This window comes from Canis lupus, chromosome 6, assembly GCF_003254725.2.
Source record: "Canis lupus dingo isolate Sandy chromosome 6, ASM325472v2, whole genome shotgun sequence".
Classification (NCBI taxonomy): domain Eukaryota; kingdom Metazoa; phylum Chordata; class Mammalia; order Carnivora; family Canidae; genus Canis; species Canis lupus.
Genome location: NC_064248.1, coordinates 28,415,001 through 28,422,103, shown reverse-complemented (window position 1 = coordinate 28,422,103; position 7,103 = coordinate 28,415,001).

The following is a 7,103-nucleotide window of genomic DNA, read 5'->3' as shown; positions in this document are numbered from 1 at the left end:
TGCAGATCAGCACCCCCCCCTCCCCTGGAGCATCCAGGTCCCTGCAGACTGGGAGACTGTGGTGGTTACTGAGGGAGCTGACTCCAGGGCTGGGGATCTGGCCGCTGCTAGTGGTTGTCCCTCCTGGTGTCACCCTGTGCCTGGGAGGATCGGGGCCACCAGGGAGCAGGGTCCTCACAGGATAAACGGCTCCCTCTGAGCAGTACACCTGACAGGTGCACACACCTGAGAATCAGCACAGCAGGGCCCTTCCCCCTAGTATCCAAGATCCATAAATAACTTATTAAACTCAGCAGCAATGAAACAATCCAATCATGAAATGGGCAAAAGACATGAACAGAAACTTCACAGAGGAAGACATAGACATGGCCAACATGCACATGAGAAAATGCTCTGCATCACTTGCCATCAGGGAAATACAAATCCAAACCACAATGAGATCCCACCTCACGCCAGTGAGAATGGGGAAAATTGACAAGACAGGAAACCACAAATGTTGGAGAGGATGCGGAGAAAAGGGAACCCTCTTGCACTATTGGTGGGAATGTGAACTGGTGCAGCCACTCTGGAAAACTGTGTGGAGGTTCCTCAAAGAGTTAAAAATAGACCTGCCCTACGACCCAGCAATTGCATTGTTGGGGATTTACCCCAAAGATCCAGATGCAGTGAAACGCCGGGACACCTGCACCCCGATGTTTCTAGCAGCGATGTCCACAATAGCCAAACTGTGGAAGGAGCCTCGGTGTCCACGGAAAGATGAATGGATAAAGAAGATGTGGTTTATGTACACAATGGAATATTACTACGACAAATACCCACCATTTGCTTCGATGTGGATGGAACTGGAGCGTATTGTGCTGAGTGAAGTAAGTCAATCGGAGAAGGACAAACATTGTATGGTCTCATTCATTTGTGGAATATAAAAAATAGTGAAAGGGATTATAGGGGAAAGGAGAAAAAATGAGTGGGAAATATCAGAGAGGGTGACACAACATGAGAGACTCCTAACTCTGGGAAACCAACAAGGGGTAGTGGAAGAGGAGGTGGGCGGGGGTTGGGGTGACTGGGTGACGGGCACTGAGGGGGGCACTTAATGGGATGAGCACTGGGTGTTATACTATATGTTGGCAAATTGAACTCTAATAAAGAAAATACAAAAATAAAAAAAAAATGGATCCTCTGCCCAAAACTTATGAGATGCTATACTTTTGTCAGCAGCTCTGGCTGTTAAGATTCTGGGGCATCCCAGACTCTACTCCCCAGAAGCCAAAGTAATCTACAGCACTGATATTTCCACCAAAAATGCTGCTCTCAAGGAGACCAGTAGCCAAACCTCTGTCATAGTCCAAATATATGTTCTCTCAAATGATAATTTGGGGAAAAAAAAACTGACAAAAGGTACCCAACATTTGGTCCCAGAGAGGGGAAAAAACAATGCTGAAAATCTAATAATTGTTGGTTTGATAAAAAGAGTTCTGGTTTGGATCAAGTAACAATCTGGCCCTACTAGAAGTTCTGAAATTCCCACTAACAATTGTACATGCATTAAACCTTTGGTCTACTGACACAGTATAGTGTTTGTGAACAAATGGTGGGGAAGAGTGACTACCTCACTTGTCCCACGTGTCCAAAGTATGATCCAAGGAAACCTGTTCACACAAATGGATTTCGTACAGCTCCCCATCTCCTACATATTAATATGTTTTAGTCATGGTTTGTATGTTTTTTTTTTAATATTTTATTTATTTATGATCGACAGAGAGGGAGGGAGAGAGAGAGAGAGAGAGGCAGAGACACAGGCAGAGGGAGAAGCAGGCTCCATGCACCGGGAGCCCGACGTGGGATTCGATCCTGGGTCTCCAGGATCGCGCCCTGGGCCAAAGGCAGGCGCTAAACCGCTGCGCCACCCAGGGATCCCGGTTTGTATGTTTTATCACTGGACCAAACTTTGGTCTTGTAGACCAGCCAATGCTTCTGCTGTTGGAAAACATTATGCCTACCTGGGGAAACACCTCTTGAACTTCGTAGTGATCAGGGAACCCATTTTACTGGTTAGCTCATCAATATATAGGTGCTGTTGGGCTGGTTTTTACAACATTTTCTTCCCCATTACCAAATATTTTATTTTATTTTATTTTATTTTGAGAGAGAGAGACAGCATGAGTAGGATGAGAAGCAGATGGAGAAGCAGACTCCCCCCAACCAGAGAGCCTGATGTGGGGCTCGATTTCAGGACTCTGGGACCATGACTGGGGCAGACACCTAACCCACTGAGCCACTCAGCTTCCCCTTTTATAGCACTTTCATTGTGCAAACCGTAGGAGCTGTGGGCAGGCCATCCTAAGATGAGCCATTCATCTCATAAAAGATGAAAGATTTATTATTATTATTTTTAAAATTATTTTATTACTATTATTATTTTTTAATAAGCTCCACGTCCAGCCTGGGGTTTGAACTCATGACTCTGAGATGAAGGGTAGCATGCTCTACTGCCTGAACCAACCAGTGCTCCAGGATTTTCTTGAGCTGAAGGCACTCGGGACCCTGCAGGCTCAAAAGTAACTTTTTGCCACTCTCTTAACTACACAGAAGAATGTAAATTGGGGATCTTTTCCTGGAATAAGGGTTATTATGAGAGATGACTTTTATCTGCATGACCCATCTGTAGGGCAGGGCAAACATCTAATTCTCAAACATCTGCTCTTCTCATTATCCTGTGAAGTACCTTCCTTTCCCTTGAAATCCCTGACCCCTATCCCCTTCTTAGTTCAGGATGACCTGTGTGCCACATTCTACCTGTTTTGGGAATTTCTATGTCTATGTGGATTCTCTGTAAATACAAAACTAAATTTAATTTTCTCTTGTTAATCTGTCTTGTGTCAGTTTGATTCTTATCCAGCGAGGAAGACCTTGGAGGGGACAAGAATTCTTGCTTCTGGGCAATACCATCCTCAATCCTGAGAGTCAGTTGCACACACTAATAGCACTATTAAGATTCAATAGGCAGGGCAGCCCCAGTGGCGCAGCGGTTTAGCGCCACCTGCAGCCCAGGGCGTGATCCTGGAGACCCTGGATCGAATCCCACGTTGGGCTCTCTGTATGATGCCTGCTTCTCCCTCTGCCTCTCTCTCTCTCTCTCTGTGTCTCTATGAATAAATAAATAAAATCTTTAAAAAAAAAGAAAGACTCAATAGGCAAAATTTGTAATGGCTCTCCAAATACCCTGCCCTAAAGTACCATTGATTCTTCTAAATCTCACATCCAACCTCTTTGGAACTAACTCGTAGACTCTTACCCTTGGAGATAGCCAAGGGACTTCCAATGCATTTGGCCTCTGCCTCCTTTGCCCCACAGTTGATAAAAAATATGCATCAATAATGTAAAGGCCTGGGACACCTGGGGGGCTCAGGGGTTGAGTGTCTGCCTTTGGCTCAGGGCATGATCCTGGGGTCCTGGGATCAAGTCCTTCAACGGGCTCCCTGCAGGGATCCTGCTTCTCCCTCTGCTTATATCTCTGCCTCTCTCTCATGAATAAAAAAATAAAATCTTAAAAAAATTCTGTAAAGGACTAATTGCTTCTATCGAAAGTAGCTCTGTGGGGCGCCTGGGGGACTCAGTCGGTTAAGAGTCTGACTCTTGGTTTCAGCTCATGTCAGGATCTCGGGGTTCTGAGATTGAGTCCGGAGAGGCTCTGTGCCGAGTGTGAAGTCAGCTTGGAATTCTTTCCCCCTCCCACTACATCCTCCTCTGCTCCTTCCTTTGCTCATGTTTGTTTGATCTCTCTCTCTCTCTCTCTCTCTCTCTCTCAAATAAATAAATTTTTTTTTAAAGTAGCTGTGCTTTGGTAGAGCAATCTTCCCAATACGCTCCTGGGAGATGATGTCCTTAAGCAGCACACTTTGCAACCTGGAGATTTTGAGAAAAGACACCTCCAAAAAGACCCTTCAACCTTACTGGAAAGGTCCTTATGAGATACTGCTAACCAACCCTTGTGCTACCAAATCCCAGAGAACAGACTCTTGGATCCCAGTGACATATCTAAAGAAGGCTACAAACCCGGATTGGACCTCCACACCATCTGGTGATGTGAACATAAATATTTCCTGGTTGAAGTAGATGACATCTCGAGAGACGGTTTTCCTGAGATGTCCTGACCAGCCCTGATACCTTTCTCTCATTATTACCTCTTCTCACTTTCACCTGAAAAGAACATTTCCTTGTCCACATTTCCCAAACCCATGCGAAGGGGAAGACTTTTCTTCTGATCATGGCCTTTTGGAAACAGCCTCATTATGATCCTGTGATGTCACTTGCTTTTTCTGAAGGGTTAGATGGTCCAGAAATCATAAAAGTCCTTCTTAAATCTCAACTGTAAGTGCTGCTGGGTTCTTTCTTATCCAAACTCATGGTCTCTGAATTTACAACTTTACAGACTGTATAATTCAATAACATTTATTTTCAAAAGGTTTTTTTTGAGATAACAATAGTTTTATTTTATTTATCTTTTCCCCAAGATTTTACTTATTTATTCATGAGAGACAGAGAGAGAGAGAGGCAGAGACCTAGGCAGAGGGAGAAGCAGGCTCCATGCAGGAGCCCAATGTGGGACTCGATCCCGGGTGTCCAGATCATGCCCTGAGCCAAAGGCAGATGCTCAACTACTGAGCCACCCAGGCATCCCTCATGACTGCTTTTAAGCAGAGACTTCCAGGAGACATACATGAGTCTGGGTTTGCCTTCATTAAGAGAAATTTTTCTTCCCTAGGTCAGAATAAGTGCCAATAAATATTTTCATTTGGCTACCTTTAGACTTAGGATCCTGGTTTAGAACCAACATACAGTTTAGAAACATGTTACTTTTGATTCTGTACTTGTCTGTCAATCTTTTGTTAAAACAATGTACCAAAAAAGGTGATGCTGGCTCAGTGCTTTAAGATGATCTCCAGCACACATAACCTTGAGAAAACACAGACTTCAGAAGGGAAGTGTGTGAGACCTTTCCCTCTGTACCCTCCTTCCTACTCAAATGTGACCTTACATGGTTTCCCAACCGCTATGTGCTTTCCTTCCAACGAGGGACATTATAATCAGGAAAAGTACATCCTGGGGCGCCTGGGGGGTTCAGTCAGTTTAGTGGCTGCCTTCAGCTCAGGGTGTGATCCGAGGGTCCTGGGATCAAGCCCCGCATCGGGATCCCTGCTCCACCGGGAGCCTGCTTCTCCCTCTCCCTCTGTCTGCCACTCCCCCTGCTTGTGCTCTCTCATTCTCCCTGTCAAATAAATAAATAAATAAAAATCTTAAAAAAAAAAAAAAGGAAAGGTCCTTCCTGGCACTGAGGAACAAAAACCACTATATACAAAAAAAAAAAAAAAAGCTAACACTTGATCTGTGATGCCTTCAAGGAAAGCCTTTGAACAAAAGGGAGAAATGTGAATATTGATATAGGGTAACCTCACAAGGTGGAATCAGGATGCTAGAAGGGGAAGCTGGTAGTGGGAGCCCTTCTACCCAGAGTCAGTTACAGGAAGAATTGTCAATCACAGATCCCTAGGGAAGTATCCCAACAGGAATCATTACAGGCCCCAAAGGAGAAAGACGTACATCGCATCTCCTCCCAGACATCAACCACCTTGCAACTTAGCCAGTGAGGAACCACCATCACCCTGAACCCTTCTCTCCAAGGGACTTTTTGTTCCAGCACTTATCACACAAATTTGTGTGCCATAGGTCTCTCTCCATTAGGCTGTTAGCTATTTCTTTTTCGCTTTTTAAAATAAATATATTTATTTATTTTTAGAGAGAGGGAGAGAAAGTGTGTGTGAGCCTGGGAGGCAGGGGACAGGAGCAGGGTGGTGCAGAAAGAGAGGAGCTTGCTTAAGAGAGCTCCATGCTCAGCACGGAGCCCTACGTGGGGCTGGATCTCATGACCCTGAGATTGTGACCTGAGGCAAAATCAAGAATTGGATACTTAACCGACTGAGCCACCCAGGTGCCCCTGTGCCCTGTTTCTAAGAACTGCTCAAATGCATCCAGAGCCAAGGCTTTCAGCACATAGTGTATGTTCAAATGCTTCAGTCATGAAGCCCTATCTCTGGACTTTCAGTCCCCTACGCTATCCTGTATCATATACTGATTTGCCTGCCACCTAGTGGGTGTATGACCTTAACAAGTCCCTCTTTCTCCATTTCCTTCCTTTTTTTTTTTTTTTTTTAAGATTTTATTTACTTATTTATGAGAGACACAGAGACAGGCAGAGACACAGGCAGAGAGAGAAGCAGGCTCCTCTCAAGAAGCCCAATGTGGGACTCGATCCTGGAACCCCAGGATCACACCCTGAGCCAAGGGCAAACGCTCAACCACTGAGCCACCCAGATGTCCTTTCTCAATTTCTTCAACTATAAAACACAGATAGTGGATGCCTGGGGAGCCTGATGTGAGACTGGATCCCAGGACCCCAGGATCATACACTGAGCCAAAGCCAGACACTCAACCACTGAGCCACCCAGGTGCCCCTATACACCTATTTTTTTTAACACCAAAATGTATAAAATAGGTGTTTTAAAGAAAGTATGTATTTACTTTTCTTTGATGAACATGCTGTTACTTAAAATAACAATAGGACTGGTTAATAGTAGCAGGAAACTAATTTTAGAGTCTAAAAATTATGGAGTTCTAACACATATTCAGGAAATTATAATTCTTCAACCTCTGGGGCTCAGTAGAAGAACTCTGTAAAGGGAAGACTCACCACTGGCCATCTTTTATGTACTAGAACAGCTCATTCTCTTGTACTTATTGCAACTCCTTCAAGAAAGAGTTAACTATGCAACAGAAAAACACTGTATTCTATTCTCTAGAGTATTTTTTTTCTGTCTGTCCATTTTTAGTTTAGGCTTGGAACAGTCATATTTTCCATTTGTGTTATGATAAAGTTCTCACTAGTGGGAGTGTTCCCAGTATAAGATCCTATGTGAAGGGGCACCTGGATGGCTCAATGGTTGTCTCTCTGCCTTTGGCTCAGGGCGTGATTCTGGGGTCCTGGGATCGAGTCCCACATCGGGCTTCCTGCATGGAGCCTGCTTCTCCCCCTGCCTATGTCTCTG